General features: G+C 41.7%; 1 protein-coding gene across 1 annotated transcript in view; it reads left to right on the forward strand.

The window, feature by feature from the left end:
• MYH9 (myosin heavy chain 9) overlaps positions 1-6939 on the forward strand; it is a 92618-nt gene that overhangs the window by 613 nt on the left and 85066 nt on the right. The gene's annotated exons all lie outside the window — the stretch shown is intronic.

A 6939-nucleotide genomic window follows, 5' to 3' on the forward strand; every position in this document is an offset into this window, starting at 1 on the left:
GGGGGGGGGGTTAAGGGGGAGAGAGGGTGAAAAAAAGGCCCGTTTGGCAGCTGTCAGGGTTCCAGCCTGAGTCACAGGCCAACAATTCTGCAGCAGACATTGCTATGGGCTTGGCTTCCGCCCTCAGATCTTGACTTCCTCATTCGGTTTGTTCTGTATAGTCGAGCCAGGAAAGAGGGAGAGCGAGCGGGGAGGAGGGAAGGGAGTGACGGGGCAAGATGAAGCTTGCAGTACAAAATCTGGCAGATCCCTGGGCTTTCATCCACCGCTGCTGCTCCAGCAGATGCAAGAGGAGTCTAGCTTCTCGCAGCCTTGTTAGCGGCCTGTCCTCTGGGAGGAGAAGAAAGTTGGGGAACTTCCCAGCCCCAGTGGGTGGTGGATTTGTACCCAGCATGTCGTTAATGGGGGGTTCTCCTCATCTGCCTGGACACAGCTTGAATGAGAGTATAAGAGGGATGTTGTAGCCGTGATGGTCCAGTATTTAGGCAAGAGGTGAGGGTTTCTTAGGGTGATTTTTATTTTATTTTATTTTTTAATTGGACCAACTTATGTAGCTGGGATAGAGATAAACAAGCTTTTGAATGCAAGACATTTTTCGTCAGGTCATCTGTTAGATGAGAGTTGGATGAGTCACCTGTTAGCCAAGAGTTAGATAAGCTTTTGAATGCAAGACACTTTTCCTTGGGTCACCTGAGGAAGAAAGTCTTGCGTTTGAAAGCTTGTCTATAACTGTATCCCAGTGACATTAGTTAGTCCAGTAAAAGATACCACGCTTAAAGCAATGCCACGTTCTGTATAACGCACTGCAGTTTTGATATGTTGGTCCAGAGGCAGCTGTCCCGGTGGCTGCTGAGCTCTGCTTTTCTTGGTATGTCTTCCCTTGCCGAATGATCTTTGTCCTTTATCTGCACGGTTTTCCTTCTCCACAAGCTTTTCTTCCCCTTGTCCTAACTTCCTGAGCCGTGCCTCATCAGATGTAGTGGGGGGCAGAGCCTAGGCTCTTTCCAGAGCAGCCCTGTACCCGAACAGCTTGTTGAAGTCATTGCATGCAGTAACGCATGATTTGTGCTGGAAAGCTGAACCTCTTATCATTGAAAAGGGCCAAGCCCACAGGTCATGATGCCCCTGCCCTTCTGTGGCAAAATATACAGGCTCATTTGCTTAAAGGTGTGGAGCTTAGTGAGCTGTAATTGTAAACTTGAAACACGCCTCGTGAGCACTGTTTGTCTCTTTAAATATATTTTCTCCTAAGTATAGGTAGTGACAAAGGTAACAGCAAGGTAAACAGTTGCTGGCTCTATAAAGATGCTTTCTGACTTAGTCACAAGCTACCTGGTGACTAAGTTCACTTATCTGGATCGTGCTAGCGAAAGTTGTAACCCTTGGTGCAGACCTGTATTGACTTACCCTCCCTGTCTGGAGCAGTAGCACTTGAATCTAGTATATGGATAACATTAGATAAATGCTTCTGCCAAGTGGGGTGCTTAAAGGCACCTTTGGGTGGAGGAGAAGGAGCTAATGAGTACAGGTGAATGGGGCTCTTTTAGTATTTAAGAGCTTTGAATTTCAGGATAACTGAGAGCCCTAGTAGGCATAGGGTACTGTCTGTTGTTCTGCCACATGAAACTGTCTATAAATTGTTTTGGAGGTGGCGGTACAATTTGCTTGTCATTCTATCAAGTTCCTCATCTCCTGAAGCTGTCTGTAATTGTATGTCTGTCCCTGATGCCTGCTTGAAGTCATCCATCAAGTAATGCTGTGCATAGTCGAAGGTTGGCACTACACACAGAAAAATCTTTCTTCTGTCATAGGGTGGACTTGGTTAAAACTTTCAGTACTTCTGTGAAGGCAGGTGTAGATTAGCAAATGACTATTGAGTAGAGATGCCAGATTAACTTCTATGAAATGTCTGCACCCTTCAGACTGGGCATGGCCAGTACAAAGTTCTGTTTTTTGTGTAGCATATTATCTCCTAGCAGGATATCAAGGAAGATGATGATATTGAAGTTTTCTAGAGAAGAGGAGTCGTGCTTAAATTTGCCTGGCCACACAACACACACCTATTCATTATAAATAGGATGACTGATGATTTTTTCTCTTGCTTCAGAGGATCTGACTGCTGCTTATTACAGCAGTGTTGTATAGCTTGTCAGTAGGAGTAATCTTTTGCTCACTTCCTGTCTTGAGTCAGTCCTCTAAAAAAGTCTAGATCCTTTCCAGTTTAACACTTTTATTCCTTAGGATAAGAGGGAGGAACAGTCAGAAATTGCACCGATTGCCTATCCTCAAATGAGTGGAAGAGAATGCAGTGTTGTACCTAAACTTAAATTATAAAGCAGCATTATTTAACTAATGAAAAGGCCAAGAAATTATTTGTCCACAGTGTCGTTTTGGGGAGGGCTCCGTATTTCAGACAGTAGAGTCATCTATGTGCCATCTTAAGAGTTAGTTTGGCTGGTGTGTGTGTTGTTTTTTTTTATAAATAGCCAGTGGCTGACTGTTTAGTGCTCAGACTCTGAGACAGGTGGCAGCTCTAGTATTTGTCTAGAGTTGAAAGTGTGTCTAATGTGCTCACCGTAGTCGGAAGCTGCAGGTGTTCAAATCTGTTCAGAGCAGTCAGGCGTAGTGGATAATGCAAATACTTGGCATCTGACTGCTGGGGCCTACTATGAACGCTGCAACGAGCAGCCTAAATGCATGAAGCACTCACCTTATTGGTTTGGCTGGAAACACTTCACGCTAGCAGCTCACAGGCTAGTTCTCTTCTGAGCTGTACCCACAAAGTACATCTACGTTTTGTGGTTGGAAAAAAATTGAGATTTGAAGCTGCCATAGGGTCTACAGTAGACTGAAATGTAAGCTAGAGGAGGTGTCTGCTTCATGACTGGAAGTACCAAAAATAGCTAGAAGAGAAAGAAGTGAGGGTACTTTCTCTTGATCCTGCTGCATCTAATCTGTGCGCTTCTGACTCCAACAAATTATGTTGGACTGTTGGGTATTGGGAGCCTAATTAATCCCTTCCCCCTCTGCATGTTGTTCAGGGTTATGTCACCGAGGAATCTCTGCCCTTAACAGGGTGAGATCAGACAATGGACCCGTTGGAGGTACAGGCACTCTTATGGTTAATCTAGGATTTATTAGAATGAAGAAGTAACATTTCTGCAAGGCAGCTTCAGGTTATCAGAAAACAGACAAGCTCACGAACAGTTTAAGTTAATTTCAAGGGCTTCAACCTCCTCAAAAGTGGCTTGCTTATTGTGACTGACTGTAGGACTGCACACGTTATTCATTGTACGTGCAGTTCTTAATCAGAAAAGATGCTAGATGACATCTGAGGACTATCTCTGGCTTCTAGGAACAAGATATTTAGGCTCTGTTTACTTGATATTTGTTTCTGGTGTAAAAATGTATGTACAGACTGTTGCAGTGCATGCTAAGTTTTAGGGAAATTTTTCATGCCTCATGTGCCATCTTGGTAACTTCTTGTGGTTTAGGACAAAACTATAAGAGCATGGGATTGCCTGCGGCAACATTGTTTTTGCTAGCAATCAATTCAGCTGCGTGGTGATTTTTGAGGTGACTTTGCATCGCAAGTATTTTTCAGTCTTAGTACACCAGCCAGTGGGACTGATTCAGTTTTCTGGTGCAAAAGCACGTGGAAACAACTAACTTGGTTCAAATAGTGTGCCCTGAGACAGCAATACAGATGCAGCCCCTGGAAGTTATTAAAGCCGGGTTTGTCCTAGCAAGTGGAGTACATTAACCCCAGGCTTGTGTTAATTTCTGTGTCCACGTTTAATTATGGTTTCTTCCTTTCATGCAAACTTTCTTTTAGTGTCTGTGGGAAATTGCACTGAGTTCCCAAAACAGTAATCTTTTCAACATTGTTTCATGTAGCTTTCCTAGAATGCTGGCGGCCTCTCCATGCCTGAGTTGATGCCTACTCAGATTCCTTCTGCGCACCCAAGGTCCCTGCTTTCAGTCCCTGCCTTGTTAATCTGTTGTTATTGCCTGCAGCACGCTGCTTTCCTGAGCATCCTTACAAAGCCTGCTGTTTCTCTTTAAGTTTTCATTAACGACACGAGGATTAATGTAATTATCAATTATATCAGGAGATGGTTATTTATGCTTCATACCCTGTCATCTTTATTGTCTAAGTACAAAAAGTTGGAAACCATATTTTGGATTAGTATGTTCAGGTTAGTTTGAATTTGCAGTGCGGACAGGCAATGTACATGCATTAATGTTGGATGAGGAGAGGTAATATATAATATGGCCTTGCGTACTCTGCCCATTACTCCATGAATTCCCATGAGATTTGTGTTCCTCCAGCTCTGCAGATAGGATGAAAGATTCATCTTTCTTTTAAAAGCACTGTAAGGTGGAGTGTGTCGTTCCCCCCCTCCGCTTTTATAATGTACATAGCTGTTCTTCTAAAGGAGAGTTGAGAGCTGCTTAGAGTGCCTTTTAATAAACTGAAATTAATGAACAGTGTGTCATGAGAACTTAAGAGCATGGTGAGATCTTTATAATTCTGAATACTGCTGCTTATCGAGAGCTACCATTTTACTGAGCAGCTCGGTAGGAAATGTGTTCTGATGTATGTTGAGACACAGGAACTGCAGGTCTCATTTGAATGCATGCAAAACAGATATTCGGTGTGCTGAGGAAAGAGCATTCTTTAGTTTAGATGCAACTTACAATTTAGCGTTGCCAATTTCGGGCATTCTGACACACAAAATGCCACTGTGGTCTATCGGGCAATTTCCTGTTCAATCTAAGATTAACGTACACTCTTGGCGTGTCTTGCTTCGTTGGGACTTAATAGCCTTATTACTGCAGCCAGTCTTTAAATTGTACTGTACCTATCTTTGGGTAAAGACCCAAGGCACATCAGAAGATAGGTGCAGGAGACTTAAGTGGTTTGACTTCTTGAGCGCAGGCCACTTATGCCTGAACAAGGGCTACTTTCTTTAGCCAGTCTGACTGGTTTTAGTGGTATGCTGGGTGCTGCTTTGTGAGAGTAGTTTGGAGTCGCTGAACTGACTTTCTACAGCAGCCCTTGAAGCATGATTGCGGAGTTTTAGTTTTGCCCTATGAAATGTAATTTAAAGTTATTTGTTAAACTCTCACAAATATGCAGTTACACCAGTTTATAGACAATTACTTATTTCCCAGATGTTTAGGACGAGACAGATGAGGCTGTTAATCCTCATATCTGCATAACATCTTTCACATATGGGTCTTAATAGGCTTGTGTCTGGGTTGGATTAAAATTCAGTAACTTTTGAAACTTAAATTTTATTTAATAACTAGGCTTTTTCCAAATTTAAATTGGACACATGATTCTTCTTATTTTTTTAATCTCTTTATGCTGGCAACCTATATTAAATCTTAAACTTGTTTGTTTAATATAAATGATTGCTACCAAACTTACTTTTTTTAGAGTCTAACCGCTGAATTGAAGGCAGTTGCTAGCCAAATGTCCGGAACTAGTTTTGTTAAACTGCTAAAAGTGCTTTGGACAACATATTTTTCAGATGCAGAAAATATTTTCTTTCTTTCAGTTCTGGTTAGGTCATTCAAGGTTGAGAAAACAGTTGGCAGTTAAAATCAGGAAAGCTTGTTTAGGTCTTCAAAATGTCAATGAAGGTGAAGTCCGAGAAGATGAGATCCAGGAGTTCTAAAGGCTTGAACAATTGGTTCAGTTCACTAACATTTATTGAAACAGTTTGAATAAATGTTTTGTGATTGTGTTGGGTATAGTTTAATGAATTCCAGGTCCATCTGAATACAGCTTAACACAAATCACAAGTAAATGCTTTAGTAATGAGAAAAGGCATTGTTCATCATTTTTCTAAAATAATAGAAAGAAAATCTGGATAAATGAATATTAAGATGTATAACATTAAAATAAATGTGCCTAGATGCATTGGCACTTCTGCTAACCAGGAATTTGCAAAATTAATGTGAAAGTTTTATATTTAGTAGGAAATCATCATGAAAATCAACTTTTGCCATTAGGAAAATGACCTAAGCGTAAATGGAAAGTTAAAATTTCATATTGATTTGCATTTGATTTTTTGTTTGTTTTTGATTTTGTTTTTTTAATCAATGTTCTGTTTAGCAGGTTATATTACATTATGTACATTTAATAGCGGATTATAAAAGCTTGAACTGGTTTTGCAAACAGTGAAATATTTATATACCTCCATGACCTAGAGACTTTTGCGCAGGTGTACCTGAGCTTGCAGTTGGCATACATAATGTACAACAAGCATCATAATGTTATTTAAACAGAGTAACAAATATTGCTCATCTTACTCCAGCACTATGAGGCCCTCAGTGGTTTGTGCAGAATACTGCTTATGAGCAGCTAGAACACAGGTGAGTTAGACTAAATCAGCAGTGCTCAGCTTATTTGGCCCCATAATTCATGCATGCCGTTGGTGCGCGTGCTGGGTCTAGTGTAGGATGTGTCTGCAGTTGTGATCTGGCACATTGACTCAGCCTCTCACCTGTGTCTAGTATGATCTAGCACACCAGGCTGTCATCTGGCATGTAGGGCTTCCCTGGGGGTCCAGGAATTTGGAATTGGGAGAGCAGCATTTAATGCTGCTGTTGCTTACCTACTGTGAAGCTTCCAGACCTGTGAGGAGACCCACAGCCCAGATGACATGGCTCTGCAAGCTGCAGCTGGCCCACAGGCCAGAGGTTGAGCATGCCTGGACTAGTGTCAAGTCTTTGCTTCCAGGAGCTTATCAGCTAAAGGAGGCAGAGCAGTGCAAAAATGCTTTTATCCGTGTAAATTGTTCTCTAGCATTGAGGAATGCTAGAGAATATCCTCCTTCAAGTGGAAGGTATTGGACTAGGGGTGCACCGATTAAAGATTATATTGGCTGATCCCAGTAGCCAATTATTAACCAGTCATATCAGCCA

The sequence above is a fragment of the Alligator sinensis genome, unplaced genomic scaffold (assembly GCF_000455745.1).
Source record: "Alligator sinensis unplaced genomic scaffold, ASM45574v1 scaffold215_3, whole genome shotgun sequence".
Classification (NCBI taxonomy): Eukaryota; Metazoa; Chordata; order Crocodylia; family Alligatoridae; genus Alligator; species Alligator sinensis.